This window comes from Haemaphysalis longicornis, unplaced genomic scaffold (genome assembly GCF_048455015.1).
Source record: "Haemaphysalis longicornis isolate Haplotype H1 unplaced genomic scaffold, Haemaphysalis longicornis Haplotype H1 scaffold_7, whole genome shotgun sequence".
Lineage (NCBI taxonomy): Eukaryota > Metazoa > Arthropoda > Arachnida > Ixodida > Ixodidae > Haemaphysalis > Haemaphysalis longicornis.
This window is the reverse complement of record NW_027526422.1, coordinates 141,873,895-141,889,731: the sequence shown is the minus strand read 5'-3', so window position 1 is coordinate 141,889,731 and position 15,837 is coordinate 141,873,895. Positions and strand designations below refer to the sequence as shown.

Below are 15,837 nucleotides of genomic sequence, written 5' to 3'. Positions count from 1 at the left end.
TCGTCAGGGCAAACCCTCGCATGGCTTCCACCCTGTATATAGGGGTAGGTCGCCAGGTGAGATGAGAGAAGGAAATGGAATGCAGCAAGCGGGTTGGTTTGGCAGTATGAAGGGGGATATATTTAGGAGGAAGGGGGGTTGTACATTTCGAGCCGCAAACTCGGTGGAATTCAGGTGTGGTGGATATTCCGGGAAATTCTTTGAGAGCAAGGATGGGAGGGTGTTTGTCTCCACGCCGTGTGGCCTACAGCAAGGTTCTCAGAAACGCCACAAGAAGAGCAGGTGGTGACAGCAGTTCTTATCAGAAGGCATCTGCAAGCCCCAGGTCAAAAGAAAAGCAATGCAAGGGGGAAAAACTAGGTCAAGGAAAAAAAAGAAAAACAAGTAAAACCCCGCACCCATTCACACACACACACGAACCCACACACACACACACACACAAAAAGCAAAAACCACACAAATAAATGGCATGTGTCGCCAACAGCAACATTCCCGGAACAGGCCTTTACTCAAACCGAAAAACGAAAAGATAAAGTTAGAAGGACAGACGGGGCACAAAACAAAGTGAAGAAAAAGCTAGAAAAAATAAAAAGATAAGATGGAATATCAGAACAAAGGTTGGAGAGATGCCTGCGCGTACTAAACTGGAAGAAAGGAATGAAAAGAAAAGGAATTAGGTGACCACATAAGGAGCAGAGGGAGGGGTCACATTGTGTGGATAAGGTACAAGCAAGACAATGCCTGATGCTGTATTCTCTGTGAATATCGCATGTATTCCGAGTTGCTTCTAGATGCAATACTTCCAGCAGGTTCCATTCGTTCTTGTGAATTTGAATTTCTCAATTAAATACGAATATCTGTATGTTCCGTCCTTCGGAGACTTAAAGTTTGACTGAAGTATATACAACTTAAGGTCATCAAAATTGTAGCCTGGTTGGTTGAAATGCTGCGCTACAGCTATGGAGCATTTACTTCCAGTATCTGACCCGTGGCTGTTGAGACGTGGACTCATAGGTTGAGTCGATATACTTTTTGTGACAGATTGAAGAGTAGGTAGGTAGGTGACCGGTAGGTAACCCTTGGTGCTTCCGGGAACGTCATTTTAAGTTGGCCTTTACTGGCTAAAATGGGGTATTATTTCTTTAGAATATTGCGTATGTTAGGGAGGGCGTTTGAAAATTTAGTTATTAGGGCAGCCAGCCTGGAGCTTTCGTTTTGTGTCTGCTTGTTGAGCACATCATCCCTTTTGAGATTACATGCACGTTGGTACACCTGATCGAGCCAGCTTTAGGGGGGTGGTTCCTGTTCATAAGGGTGTACTTGTGTTTGTCAAGATGCTTTACAGGGTCCCTGTTGTCACTGCATACTCTTCTAAGTCTGGTGGCTTGTCCTACAAAGATCCCTTGTTTGCAATGTCTCAGTGATGGCTGTTATAATCTAGATACTGCTGCCTGTCTCTTGGTTTTCTGAAAAGTATTGTTTTATGTTTACCATTGTCTAGAATGACGGTAGCATCCAGGAAGTTCATTTCTTTTCCAGAATGCTGGCATGAGAATTTAATTGTCGGAAACGACGAAGTGACATGAGAAATAAACGTTTCTAGAGTCGCAGGACCGTGCTCACAAATCATCCAGATGGCGTCTCTGTAGCGGATGTAAACATTAGGTTTATGCGGAAAAGAGTTTATCAGGGTGGCTTGAGGTGGTCCTATGAAAATACTGGCATAGGTCGGCGCGAATGGAGTACCCATGCTGGTTTCAAAAATTTGCAAAAAGTAAGACGAATAAAATTCAAAATACTTGAGAGTAACACTAGTATTAACAAACTTATGTACACTCCAGCTGCATATCGGTGCTGGTTCTCTGGTATAGTGTCACAGACCACGTATGTTGAGAATGCGCCATAGTGCCATAACCCGACACTGAAGACAACCGGGAGGAGGCGCCTGCCTCGAGGTCTTTCATGCTCGCTTGTACATTGACCATCAATGTAAATATATCGCGGTACCATCGTCTAACATTAGTTTCATATTTGCCTTGCCGTCAAGTAACATTGTGGTAGTGGTGCTGGGTTCATTCCCTTCGTCTCGGCTAATGAAGCGGTCTCATCCTGGCTCTTGGAAAGCTTCGGGCCGCCCCGGCCCCGGTGAGCCATGGACGTCACCATTCCCCTGCCACGTGTCCCCTGCCCATGAATCTCAGAGACCAAATGAACTGACCAGCCACGGCCAGACGTAGAGGCGACGACGTTCTCCCGCCCAGACCTCCGGCGCTCCTCCGAGGGCTTCGGACGCTGCCTCTGTGGGGTCGGCGTTGGTCACAGCTGTTCAGGGGCCGGTGCTCATCACGACCATCACCATCATCAGTACCGCCGAGGACTTCACTGTATATATTCTCATCAAATTGCTCATCCGCACCGCCATCCTCACCTTGTCTTCGCCTCGACAGGGAAGGTCGTCCTCGACTGGGGTCGTCCTCGATGTGATGACATGGAACATCTATGCGGACAGTGGCCCATAGCTCCTAAACCGACACCGAAGACGGCGAAGAGGAGGTGGCTGCCGCGAGGTCTTTCATGGTCGCTCGTACATAGATCACCCTTGTAAATACATCGCTGTACCATCGTCCAATATTCGTTTCATATTTGCCTTGCCACCACGTAACATTGTATGTTACTCGTCGGTGTTGTGAATAACGATAACGAAGACAAGGGACGTTTTTGTGCTGGGGAGGAAGACGAGGATCGCGTCAGATTCCGGCCTGCGTTCCTATCTACAGTAAATACTGAGAATAGTGCGAATACATTATGTTTACTCTTCTTTCATCCTCGTAACATCCCTTGGTGGAGTGTGTAGACTCGTTCCCCTCCAGCGCTCCAGCTCTGCATCGTCTCTCCTTAGACCCAAGGGTACAGTTGGGTTCAAAAGTGTCGCGAACTGGGCCAGTTGGTACAGATTCATAGGGCCAGTTGGTATAGATTCAACAACACAGCGCTCGTGTTGTTGTCCTCTTCTTTCTGTCCTGGTTTTTCGCGTGCTGTTTCACCACTATGTAGAGTTGGGGTTCCAAGATCTACCAACCATTACGGAGCTGCGTAGCGGAACACATATTCTGTGACCCCAATGCAGCAAGGCACTCAAACATCGCCGCCAATGGCTTTTCCTCCCATCGTCATCTCCTAGCTGCGTGACCCGGTAAGTGCTCCGGCACCAATAATATCGATGTTGACGAGTGGCTGAAGATGTATGAACGCGTCAGCCTCCCAAAAAGGTGGGACCAGACAATCATGCTAGCCAATGTGAATGACTAATTAAAAGAACCTACGCTTGTCTAGTATCAGAGAAACAAGGAGGCCATCACAAGCTGGGAAGAGGTCAAAGATTAGTTCAGGAAATTGTTCGGCCAGTCTACGGGTCGCCAGATTGCCGAAAAGAATGAACTTGCTTCACGAGCCCAGTCTGCGACAGAACCCTACGTTTCGTATATACTAGACATGCTGGCTTTATGCCATAAGGTTCATTGCAACATGCCCGAGTCAGAAAAAGTCGGCCACGTCATTAAAGGAATTGCTGACGATGCTTTCCATTTGCTTGTCTTTAAGAACTGCACAACTGTGGATGCAATGATTGCTGAATGAAGACGCCTCAAGGAGGCAAAAAGCCGCCGGATCGGTCGGCACTTCGCTCGGCTCTCAAATACTACCGCAACATGGACGTGTGGGGACCAGCCCCTACGGCATCCCGAAGCGCCCCTGTCTCCGGTATTAGCACGACTTATCCGCCGGGAGGTCGAAGCCATGTCACCTGCTACTATCTGGGTGGACCTGACACCGCTACTGTGTCACTCATTCAGACGGTCATCCGTCAAGAAATCAAGACGGTCATCCGTCAAGAATCCGTCAAGAATACCAGCAACTGCAATCCTTGCCCAGCCCAACCCAGCCAGGCGTCAGTATTCATCTCCTCGTGCTCGCGATTCCTTAGAATAGCGCGCACCTGCAACCGACCAATCTGCTTCCGCTGCCGCGGCATCAGACATGCCTCCCACTATTGCCGCAACCACTGGTCCTCCCCTCCACGCACTGGTTTCCCGACTTATCGGCCTTTTGGAACACCCTCAGATTGATTTTCCTCCTCCCAGGCACAAGACACCATCCCCGCCAATGCGTCCACGTCCCGACCTAGCCACTCCGCTTCCCCTCACCACCGCCACTCGCTTTCGCCGCAAACTGGCCGCTTGCCTTCTGCCGGCTATAACAGCCACTACGAGCTCCCGCATGCATCCCTTTGTCTCCTTCCCCTCCAGTTGAAGACAGGGATTACATCATCCTTCCTATCACAGACATTTTGATGTCACGTGCCGTAACCCTTCCTCATGCCGTCGTGGCAGTTCAAAACAACCAAATCTTCGTCCCTGTTCTCAATTTCGGCCACATTTCCCAAATCCTCCTAATTGGAATGTCTCTTTCAACTCCTTCGTTCTTGAAACGATCTGACATTTTCAGTTTGTCTGCGCCTGCGTCCCCGTCATCTTCAAATGGTCCACGCCCTCCTGGTTCTCCTGAAGACTCTTTTGACCGGATGATCACCCAAGACCTCAGACCAATTATCGTGACATTTTCGATCTCCGCAATCGTCCCTTGCGCCAGACCACTCTAGTGAGACACCGTATTAACAGCAGCAACGCAACCCCTATCTGTCGACGCTCATACCGTGTGTCTAAGTGAACGCCAAGTTATTCAATGGGAAGTTGACAAAATGCTCGCTATGGACACTACCGAGTGTTCAGTTTTCTCATGGGAGTCGCCCCTCCATCGGCGACTCGTACGTCACGGCATATCGTGGGCGTCACAAGGTTCCGAAAAGTGCGTGCGAAGGTTCAAACTCATAACCGAAATAATGGGGCCTGTGTCGACAAAAGCATTACAGGAACACCTTCAACGTGGACATCTATCAAATTGGGTTTTGGAATCGAATTTAACAGAGAATATGTGGGCCGGGTCGCTAATGCAGCATCACCTCCGGGAGCTGCAGTGGCTAGTTTTCCGAGAGGGAGGTTGAGAAAGTGGGCGGCGGAGTCGGGCGGCGGGGCTACGGTGAACGCGACTAGCGACGCTAAGGTGACGGCGAGCGGCTAGATAGGTTGCTTCGTGTGTGGTCAGTTACAAATGGCTGCTGAAGACGTGGCGGAAAACTTCGAGGGTAGTCGTCGGAGTAGTTGTTCTCGGGAAACCCTTGATGGGTAAATGGCGACTAGCTGCTGCGGCAATAACGTGCGACATGACCAACACGATGAGAGTTTATAGGGGCGGTCATCGGCTGTTCTACATTCACCAGGGCTGCGCCGTCGGTAGCGCGGCTGTACAGTAGAGCGTGGCGGGACATCAGTACGGTGCGAAGGGGTAAGGAAGCCATTGCAGGGATCTGGGCGTCCCAAGGCGCAAACCGAATGAAGGCCCAGGGACGTGATATCACCTCTAACAATGGCTTGGGTGAGGATATATACAGTAAAGCCTCGTTAACTCGAACTCGCATATCTCGAAATCTCGGTTAAGTCGAAACTTTTTTTCGCCGTGCATTAACCTCCCATAGGTGCTATGTATTTGCCCCCTCTTATCTCGAAACATTTTTGGAAGGGACAGCGGATATCTCCAAATCTTGAACGGGAGGGCAGAAGGCAAATTCCACTGCCAACAGAAAACGCGGGCTCCGTGCGAACGCTTAGCTCTTATTATATTGCCCAACGCGGTCGTGAAGGGCGAATTTGAAATTCCCGCGGACGCAGCCGTTTCCTATTCACGTTGTCAAGCAACTGTGGGAGTGATCACGTGTGCGCACCTGCGCGCGACTTATCGGCGGTGGGGCGGCGTGTGCAGCGTGCACCCGTCAGTACGCAACCTAGCCCTTACATGTGCGAGCTGGTATTCTTTGTTTCCCCGCTATCTGCGCGCCACGCATCTTGAGTTCAGTTTTGCTGAATAGTGCGTGGTCTGTGCAACGGACGCTTCCGAATATCGACCAACATGTCCCGCCCAAAGCAGTAAAAATCTGTGATGTTGGAGAGAAAAGTTGCGTTAATCAAGAAACTTTTTCCCTGCGAATTCTTGTGCCCTTCTACGGTAGCTCTCTCGTGGAGTGGAGCTTTTCCTGCCAGCACTGGCTTTTCTTTTTCAGTGACCTCGGCAAACATTTTCGGTGTTTTGCCTAATTCGAAATACCGTCGCTTATCTCGACATTTTTATAGTTAAAGAGTCGTATACACAGCAAGAACAATAACAAAGAATGTTTACTCACGTAGCGGCAACGGGACTTGCCTTCATCACAGTACAGTTACATAATTTTGCAGTCACAAACATAGCAACACATTTGTTATATACCTTTGGGAAAACTGCGAGAAGGAGTGGAAGATGTTTCGAAGACGCAGAGTAGGCATGCGTTAGGGCTATGGCCATGGTACAAGAGAAGCAACAAAAAAAGGAGCGAGAAAAAGTCGTCGTATTAACCAGGCAGCTCTCAAGATGAACCACAACGGGGAAACGCGTGGCGCGGGCTGCAATTTCAGAAAGTGCGGAAGACTAGACAATCGTGGTTACAAAAAAGAAAGAAAAAGTACACAATGAGGTATTCAGTGAGTGGAGAGACCGGTTTGGACGGATCCATACAGGCATGAATGAATATTGTGTTTTGGGTGTGTATTCGCTTTGTCAGATTCATCGATCATGGCTTTGACAATCTTCCATCCTGCCGAGTCCTCTCTTCTGATGGCTTACACCCAACCTTCGAAGGTATGGTATTGCTGGCCACCAACATTCGTGCACTCTGCTTCATGCAACAGCGCTGCAATCCTCTGAGGTGGCACGACTTCGCATGCACCGCCAACCATGTTGCAGCCCCGGCTATCTTTTCAAATGAAAGAGACTTAAAGACTGCGGAGGAGTATGGGGCCATGAACCGACCGCCACCACACCCAAGATCCAACGCAACCACGGCACCCCGGGTGAACGCCAGCAGCCCATCACCGAAGTCCAAGTACGAGTCTTGCGTCAGCGACATGCCGCCCCCAACCGCCAAACCTGCCGCGGACACAACGCCCCGAGGGAACGCTCGAGGAGATACTACGGAGCTCCCCGCCCAGCGTCGCACCGACAGTATGCCACCCCCAACCTCCGCATCTTCAGCGACGCCGAGCCCACGGAAACCAACAGCAGTGTGTCCGCCGGACCTTCCGGGGTCAATCATCCAGCCCTCCGTGCCACACGCCCATACAACCTTCGCAACAACAGCATAGCAACAACTGACTACTAGCACAAAAAAAGAAGGTAACGAGGCCTGCTTCAACATTTCAAGACAATTTTTAAAGTTAAGAAAAATAACTGAAAGGCGCATACGTCCTGAAGTGCACGTTCCGCTCTTGCACAATATTTGACTGCCGCGGTGGCTCCCAGGGGTCTAAGTATTAGAATAAAGGCTGCTACTACCGAACTGTCGCCGTCCAACATGAAAAAGTGGAAACAGGTACTCGATAGAGCATCTGTACAATAAATTGAAATTGTCCTCCATCACTACGAAACTACGGCCCGTTCTCTTCGAAAGAAAGAGGAACTACTCAGTCGGGAACTAAGCAAAAGAGTTGAACACTTTAAGCAACTACGAATCCAAGAACGCTTCCACTATATCCCGAACAAAAGCCCGCAAATTTTAAAGAGATAAGATTCCTAGCACTGGCCACACGCTTAAGAATCTAACAAGCTCCGGTACTGGGAACTGTCCCCACTGTGACAATACAACCAATGATGTCACCACGACGGTAATAAATGCTTCGACTGCTGCACCCCAGCCAGTTCTGATAAACACCACTACTAATACTTTTTCCTCGTCTGCCGTCGCAAAAGAAAATCTTACCAGCAATGTAATGAACATTTCAAGGATAACCCTCTACCCAGTTCAGATGAACGTCTTTTCAAAGGGACTAAACTTTTGCCCGGCTAGTGGTGCTTTTGAAGAATTTCAACTTTTTAAGGACTTAGATAATTTCGCCAGAAACATGAGGCTACGAGAATACTTCTACGATCACCCTGCGGTGGAAGAAGCCTGCTACACCCAACATAGCTATAAGCACTGGACCCCTCCCACACAGCGTGATAGTTCCCTTGACATGTACATCAAAGCTGTCCAACGCGATGTGCGAAAAGCATACCAAACACAAATTTCTCTCCATCATAACACGACTTTCCACAAAACGAAACCCCTAGCGGAACTTGACACCTGTCCCGAAAGAATTATTAAACCTGCTGATAAGGGAGGCGCCATCGTAATCCTTGATAAAACCGCCTATGTTAACGAGGCCAATAAGCAACTACCGTTATCGACGTTCTACGAAGCACTTCCTAATGATCCCACTCAAGACTATAGGCAAATCGTCAAATATAAACTAGCCGAGTTCGTTAAAATGAAACAATAAATAAAACTGTGGCTCATGGGGATTCGTTTAAGCACAGTAGCGGGTGAATTTTATCTTCTCCCTAAGATTCACAAGGTGAACAACCCAGGGAACCCCATTGTTTCTGGAATTGGCACTGTTACCGAAAACCTCTCGTGCTATGTGGATAATCTCATTTGCGACATTCGGCCCATCTTTCAATTCTTCATTAAGGATAATAATGATTTTCTCTCAGACATCTCAAAAATTGAAATTCCTGGTAACTGCTTTTTAGTCACCCTCGATATTGCATCACAGTACACTAACATCCCCGATGAAGATGGCATCACCGCTGTATTGCTTACGTATGAGCCGTCATCATGCGACAAACCTATCTATTCTTCTGCTCTCCAAATATTCCTTAGGCTTATCATTGAAAATTACAATTTGGAGTTTGACGTGGTCCATTATGTGCAAGTAATCGCAACGTCAATGGGAACTCCAATCAGACCCAACTACGCCAATATTTTATGGCTCACCTCGAATCAAACTTTTTTGACACTCAAAATTTACAGCCAGCGCACTATAAAAGGTATATTACGACATATTCATGATCTGGCAGTACGGCGACGCGGAGCTTTTAACCTTCATTGATGAATTTCACCTTGCCCATCCTAGTATTTTCCTTGCTCATTTCTATTTGGAACACAGTGTGAACTTTCTGGACGTTACCGTTACTACTTCTCAAGGACGCCTTCAAAATAAACTTTATAGAAAACCGACAGACACGCGGCAGTATTTGCACTTCCAAAGTAGCCATGGCAGACACTGCAAAAAAGCAATACCTTACAGTCAAGCCCACCGTTTTAGGAGAATTTGCAGAAACCAACCCGAATTTGACTCAAACTGTCGGGAACTTAAGACCGCCCTCCTGAATAAAAAATAACCGGAACAAGTTATCGACGACACTATTGTGCGAGCCAACCAATTGGACCGCAAGAAAAGCTTTGAGAAAGAAGCCCCGAACATTAACCCGCAAGAAAACTTATTTTTAACCCACTCAGTCTCTGCTCCAAAAGTGTTAACCCTACTGAGGAAACATCACAACATCCTAATTTAAAGTAAACGCGTAAAAATTATATTCCCCGAATCCCCACGCGTTGTCTACCGGCGTAATAAGAATTAGGGCGACTTTTCTACTAATTCTCGTTTCAACCGACCGGAAACTACTTATTGCATGCACTGTAATAAACCTCGATGTAAAGTATGCCCACACATGACCACTACACAGCGTGCCACCAGCATGGCTTTATATTACTACGTAAATATAAAAGGTAACTTTAACTGTGACTCCGCTAATGTCGCAAATCTTCTGGAGTGCACTGTTTGTAGGCAACAATTTATCGACCAAACTGAAACACCCTTCCGAATACGGTTCAATAATCACCACTTTAATGAAAAGAGTTGTCCTTATTTGCCCCGTCAAGACATGTGAACGGTCCGGTCATGCATTTGAACATCTTAAAGCAACAATTTTTGAATACGCTTTCAAAACCCACCACGACCGCGACGTTCTGGAATCTTATGTCATTTATAGGTTTAGGTGAGCGACCCTTGGTATTAATGAAAGTTACAGAAAACTGACGTGCTTATCCCTCGATTAAAATGGCGACATCGTTATTTTTATCACATTGTTCATTAATCCTACCCTTGAGTTTCCCATCAGAATTCGCAGAAACTCTCCAAATACAGCATCTCTTTTTAGCCTAATGCGGCTCAACAATGCCATTTGTCCTTAGGAATGAGGCTCCCCCACCTTAGAAACGTTTAACCCTTTGTGATATATGGACCCTACCTATTTCCTGTTCGGTTGCTAGCTTACTCTGCAATGCTCTTTTGCGCACTGCATCTATTCTTTCTATCCGCGGGGGGCACACCTAAAATACAATCTTTGTCCATGCCTGCATGGATCTGTCCGAACCAGTCTCTCCACTCACTGAATACCTCATTGTGTACTTTTTCTTTCTTTTTTGTAACCGTGGTTGTCTAGTCTTCCGCACTGTATGAACTTGCAGCCCACGCCACGTACGTTGCCCCGTCCTGGTGCAATCTTCAGAGGTGCCTTGTAAATACGACGCTTTTCTCTATCCCCCTTCTCTGTCTCTCTCTCTCTCTCTTCTTTTCTTTTTTTGTTGTTGCTGTTGCACCATGGGCATAGCCCGAATGCATCCATGCTCTCCGTTTCCGAAACATCTTCCGCTCCTTCTCGCATTTTTACGCAAAGATATATAACAAATGTGTTCCAAATATTTGTGACAGTTAAATGATGTACCTGTAATCTGATGAAGGCATGTCCCGTTGCCACCACGTGAGTAAACCGTCGTCGTTATTGTTCTTGCTGTGTATAACGCGTAAACTATGATCTTGTGGCGAAGCCTAAAGTGAGGAGCAGGAAGATTGGCGCTGCCCTGCGCCAAGATTTTGGGTTGCCTTGATTCATATTCCATTGATCAATGATGATCTACTCCCACTTGCCGCCTGCCCTCAGTTGTAAATGAGTAAATGGGGTCACATGGTGTTTCGCATACTGCCGTGTCTTTTTTGCATCAAGGGAGCGTTTGTTACCGAACAATGTTAAATTTTACAGAATTTATTCCAAATTTTATTTCCAATTTATTCCAAATAAATTCCAAGAATTTATTTACAAATTTTATTCCAATTTTACAGAAACAGACGTTGCTTGCTCCAGTGTGCTATCCACTCCTCCATTGCCTTTTTGCTCAGGTGTGGAGCCAACAAGAAGAGCAGCTGTTCGCTGAGCTGCAAGGTCGGGACATCGATTTGGCTGGGGATGGATGGTGTGACTCACCGGTGTTCTCGGCCAAATACTTGACCTATTCCATCCATGTGGCGCAGCTGAACAAGATTGTCCACTTCGAGCAAGTGCAGTTTGGGTAAGTCACACCTTCTTAAATAGAGTGGCCTTCAATTGTAACTGTTTTTCTTCCCCAAAAAAAAACTACGAGGTCAGGACGAGCACCGCGATGGAGAAGTTTGGTGGGACGACGAAGATGAGAGGAAGATGGGACGCCGATCGTCTGCAGAAGTCCGGCGGGTCTCGTCGGTGGCGTTTTTCGTCGCTGGCAGTCACGGCAGCTCCGGACGTAGTGGATGACGTCGGATTCAAGGCCTGCCCAGTAGTACTTCATCTTGATTTTCCCAATTGTGCGAGCTGTGCCGAGATGTCCGGAAGACGGGTCGTCGTGGCACGCTTCCAAAATTTTGCCACGAAGATCTGCCGGGATGACAAGAAGATAATTCGCCCTCGCTCCGAGGCTGAAATTCTTCTTCACGAGGACGGAGTTTTTCAGGCTGAATGCAGGTAAGTTGCGTTTGAAGGCCCTGGGCACGGCGACGTTGCATCCTTGGAGGTAGTCGATCATGACGCGTAGATAGGAGTCGGCCCGCTGCTGGGTGGCTAGGTCGCTCTCAGTCACGACTCCGAAGAACGCGCTGTCTTCATCGGAGCCTTGTGGTGGTGGGTCGACGGGGGCACGGGACAGGCAGTCGGCGTCGCAGTGTTTCCTCCCGAATTTATAGACTACTGTAACATCGAATTCTTGCATCCGACCCTTACACTATTTCTGCGCGCTTGGTGAGCTTTATCTTTATCTATCTATCTATATATATATATATATAAATCTAGATGCGCGCTTGGTGAGCTTTATCTTTATCTATCTATCTATCTATATATATATATATATATATATATATATATATATATATATATATATATATATATATATATATATATATATATATATATATATATATATATATATATATATATATATATATATATATATATGTATATATATATATATATATATATATATATATATATATATAAATCTAGAGAAAGATAAACTCACAAAGCGCGCAGAAATAGTATAAGTAAAGAGTCGGACACACAGCAAGACCAATAACAAACAATGTTTACTTACGTAGCGGCAACGGGACTTGCCTTCATCAGAGTAAAGTTACATGATTTTGCTGAATCATGTAACTTTACTCTGATGAAGGCAAGTCCCGTTGCCGCTACGTAAGTAAACATTGTTTGTTATTGTTCTTGCTGTGTGTCCGACTCTTTACTTATACTATATATATATATATATATATATATATATATATATATATATATATATATATATATATATATATATATATATATATATATATATATATGTGTGTGTGTGTGTGTGTGTGTGGGTGTGTTACCGAAACAAAGATAACTCGCGAAGGGCGCATACAAGTATGAGTGAACAGTCGGACAAACTTAAAAACCGATAACAGCGGTTTTTAACAACCGATAACTTTCGTTTGGTCTAGTGGTTACGCTTTTGTCATATTAGGTATATGCTATTCCGGGAAGAAGAAAACGTCATACGTGGTACAATTCTTTGTTAATGGTTTTCCTCTATTTTCGAAGTATCACCGATTAATATATTTGTGCGTTTGTGTGTGTGTTTATGTGTATGGGCATCATGTGTGTGTAGTGGTAGGCAGTACGTACCCGAGGATCTCTTGCTATCCTGCACCCAATTTTTGCTCACATTCGTACCTCTGCACCGTTTGCCCACGTTGTTGCTGAATCAGACACTAGCGACTGTGGTTAGGCATCAAAATATTTATTTATAGTTACCGGTAAAAGTTTGCTTCCTTCAAAATAATGTGGCAAGGAGGAGCTGGCGGACGTCGGTACATCACATTCTGCGCTTCCACCGAGTTCCTTTCCAGAAAGAATCATCAGGCAAGCTCCACTTGGCCGTTTCTCGGTTCCTGATTTATTTGTACCATGTCGTACCTGATGAATTCTATGGGGCGTGGATACTCGTTTTATATTCTTCAGCACGTTCTCTTTTCAAAATTGCTGTTTTTTACGGTAAAAACTCTATTCTTGCGTTTCGTGGTATTGACTACCCTCCAAGACCTCCTTTCGCTGGTGTACTTTCCGTCGAAGTAGCTTTATCTTCAATACATATCTGATTTACCTTTAACTTTTTGGTCTTGTTTTTTTTATCATTGTATTTAACAAAATGAAATAACCGCTTGCGTAATATTTTGAGAAAAAAAGACGGCATTAAGGAATACATTTACTTAAGCCTATTCTTTACTGAGCATAAGATTGATATGAAAGGCTTCGTCCCCAAGCAAAGCAACTGATTCAGGAAACGAATGGAAGTTGTTGTCCACGCTGTGTGTTCTTCCCTGGAAATGATCGGTCACATAGCAGAACAATGCCAGGTTATTTTACCTTAATAAGATCTTCAGAGGCGACTGTGCACACTAGGGTCCTTCCAAAGGCGACCTTCACGTCGTCCGTTGGAGTCACGCTCTCCACTCTCCCTACTTTGTCCAAAAGCTGAAAAGAAAATTCACCATTATTAATGTACCACACTAGTAAAAACGTATGTGTCAATTACAGGAAGCGAATGACCACCAGAACAAATGTTTTTCGAAGTAGACTGCCACTCAAATATAGATGACTAGTGTTTATAGATAGATAAATATAGATGTTTAGTGCTAGCAACATGACGCAAACGAGTTTCTTTCGCTATAAACCTGTGTTTCGTTAAAAGAATTTTTGCATGAGTAGTAACAATGCCAGGTAGGAAGTTACATTTCAGTTACTTCTGTGGTCAACAACGACGTATTAGAGTTTGTTTATTCGTCTTTGCATGCTAACCATAAATAGATTGGCGCTATGTAAAAATGAATGACCATAATTTTAAAAGAGTTCGCTCTCACTAATAACATTGGTCCAATCCTATCGTTCCATTACGAAATTTTTATGTAGCGAGCCCAATGCACAGGGTTCCTCAAAGGGCCTGGAGCTCCATACTGCTCATGTCCGGGGCATGGGGTGTGCCGCATGTTTTAAAGACGATAGTCTTTTTTTCTTTTTTGGGTTACTTAATCCTATAAATTTTGGTCTGTCTGTACGTCGGTATGTCTGTCTGTCTGCGACAGGATTCAGCCGCCCGGACGAAGTAAAACGCGTCCTGTGCAATAGTCTTATATTGTCACAGCTCAATCTACCCATCTAAGTCCGGTGTAATGTTCATACTTGCGACATTGTTGAAGAAGAACAAGACATTACGCAAATATAAGAAAACAAACTATTACAGAAGTGATATTTGCAGTGTTCCTTTATAAAAAATCAGACATGCTTGATTTTTGCGAAATTAAATACTTCATCAACTGCAGAAAACAATTCACTCCACCGTCTCCTGCTGTCGCCCGCGCCACTATAGCTTCTAGCGCCATTTTAAGAAATGAAACAGCAACAGTTACGAAAGGTTCCACTAGATAGGTTCCACGTTCTGCTTGGAACGCACGTGGAGGAGGTCAACGTGGTTCTATAAACGTTGAAGTAGGGCGGCTCGATTCACGCGCGTCTCCGCCGTACGGCAGCGCTGGCATACAGACAACCGGCCTGGATCAGTGGAACGCGGTAAATTTAAAATGATTTAACCGACCCTTTGGCGTCTTTCCTTGGGAGTAGCGCGACACAAGAGGAACAACAAGAGAGGTGAGCGGGAAAGCGATAGGAGGGATTTACTTTGCAAAAGTCGAGAAAGACTATCGCCCTTTGTCCGGATTTGCAACGAAAGGAGCAGATACGCGGCCATTTGTTGTTTGCAAAGAGCGAGCGCCTCAGAACAAGTCGCAAGAAGGAAGAGTGTTACGTGGGTCTCTCTCGCAGTCAGTGAGACGTCACCTGTCCACGGCTGAAGCTAAAGCTGTGGCTCATTGGTATGATTGACGTTGCAGGCTACGACAATCGGTGAGCTTTGTTTGCACATTTCGCGTGTCGTTCGCGTGAAATGGATAAATCAAGATTTCATGAAGCGTCTTGTGCACGCCAAAGCGTTCAGCACACACGCGGGCTGTACTTGCCCGATGGGCCCACCAAGCGTCTCGAACCCTTGCAGGCCGTGGCAGGAACCGCTTGTCGTCGCTTTCTAAACAGGTCGCAAAGAAGAAATACACATGCGCCCAAGTGGTTGAGACTTGGTCAAAAAGTGTTAGGAGATGCAATCTGTGGTTGGTTCTTGCTTCTCCGCTATGGCGAGAGCTTCCACTGACCGGCGGGGAGGCTGGTAAATAACACGCCACCAGCAAGCGCGTGCGACGCGAAAAACTGACCGGCGGGGAGGCTGGTAAATAACACGCCACCAGCAAGCGCGTGCGACGCGAAAAGCTCGCGAGCGATTGCAGTGCCTGCGCGAAACAATCACACACTGCACAGAGGCTGCACGGACTCCACAGCGATACGACAGCCGTGGAACGATGGGGACACGGCGTTGGCGGAGGCTTTGGGATTTGGGGTGAGGGAGAGCCTCAGGCATCGAAGAGA

The 15,837-nt window shown here is 46.3% G+C and overlaps 1 protein-coding gene across 1 annotated transcript in view; it reads right to left on the bottom strand.

Annotated features, from left to right (window-relative positions):
• The window catches only part of LOC144147090 (uncharacterized), a 242,100-nt gene extending 228,259 nt beyond the window's left edge, over positions 1-13,841 (bottom strand). Inside the window, exon 1 of the mRNA XM_077679137.1 lies at positions 13,732-13,841. The gene's annotated coding sequence lies outside the window, so the exon portion shown is untranslated. The remainder of the gene's footprint in view (positions 1-13,731) is intronic.
• Positions 13,842-15,837: the final 1,996 nt, after the last annotated feature.